This window comes from Gavialis gangeticus, unplaced genomic scaffold (assembly GCF_001723915.1).
Source record: "Gavialis gangeticus isolate Ggan-Ray unplaced genomic scaffold, GavGan_comp1, whole genome shotgun sequence".
In the NCBI taxonomy this organism is placed as follows: domain Eukaryota; kingdom Metazoa; phylum Chordata; order Crocodylia; family Gavialidae; genus Gavialis; species Gavialis gangeticus.
Genome location: NW_017729024.1, coordinates 63110267 through 63111636, shown reverse-complemented (window position 1 = coordinate 63111636; position 1370 = coordinate 63110267).

The window sequence follows — 1370 nt, the reverse complement described above, 5'->3', positions numbered from 1 at the left end:
CTACTACGTCCCTTCCGACCCTTAATCTATGAATCTATGTCTGGGCTTTCCCAGGCTTTGCAGAAGACCTCCCCCTCATGTCGCAGATTTTGCAGAGGGCACATGGTGATGACAACATGTAGCACATTCTCCTCCTCCACCTTGAAGGCAGAGCTAAGAGTCCACTGCTTCATGAGCCACAGCAGGACAGGGCACGCCGGGTCCCCAATGATGACGGCAGGAACAATGATGGCATCAAGGATGAAACTGGGAACTCCTGGAGCATAGCACCCACTTTCCTACCTGGCTGGACTCATTTGAGCCCAGTTTTTCTCCTGCCCAGGCAGGGGGTCTTGAAGATCTACAAGGTCCCTTCCAACCCAACTTCTATGATTCTAGAACCATTGTTAAAGAGTGCACCTGGATTGTAATTGTAAGTGCTGGAACTGAATTGTTGCTTTTTCTCTGTAGTGGGGCTGGTTTCCTGAATGAATGGGAGCAAGTTGGAATAAGAGAGTGACTGAATAATAGGTGTAACCACCTGCAGTTAAAAGTTAACGAGTGGCAATGAACACCTCCGAACCGCAGACTGACAGGAGGAAGGTATCAATGTCAGCAGCGGGAACTCCTTTAACTCCACTGTCCATCCAACAAAGTCTCCAGTTTGAGTTGATCAATGCCAGGGACCAGTTCCTGAGACTGAATGCCACCTGACTGACCACTCCCAGAGCCCCTAATTCATGCCCATGGTGAATTAGTCAAAATTTCAGAGTGGACTGCTGAAACTGCATGTACCAGCAGGCAAGAGCCCCGATGACTGACAGCTGCCATCCAGGAATGTCCCACAAGGGTCAGAGACTCCTAGATTGGGTAAGCCCAAGAACTGGGGGATCACTGAAGTCTGCCAGACAGGGATAAAAGGCAGTGAAGTGTGACCCCCAGTGGTGCCCTCCTCATCCTCAACCTAACCAGCACCCGAGCTGTCCAACCACAAGGACCAGCTGGCGACTCCCTTCTGGAGGCTACACTCCCTTGGAGGAAACCTCAACTGGCCATCGACAGCAGACTCCAATGCTCTGGATAGGTATACCCAACACCAGTGCTCTGTTCCAGCTGCTACACGTGTGTATGTATTTAAAGAGACCAGCACCCCTCATAACCCTTGGATTTGTGGCTTTATTAAATTTTGCACTCAGTCTAATAACCTGGAATTTATGATGCTCCTGAGAGTTGGTCATTTGTAGCCAACAGTTGAACCACCCTGCTCTGCATCATTGCTAAAATGAATCTTAGTTTTAAAATGGCAACTTAGGTAGTACTGAAGTGATGCTGTAGCTGTGATGGTCCAGGAAACATGCAAGGCAGGGATTTTTGTGGGTAGTATCTTTTAC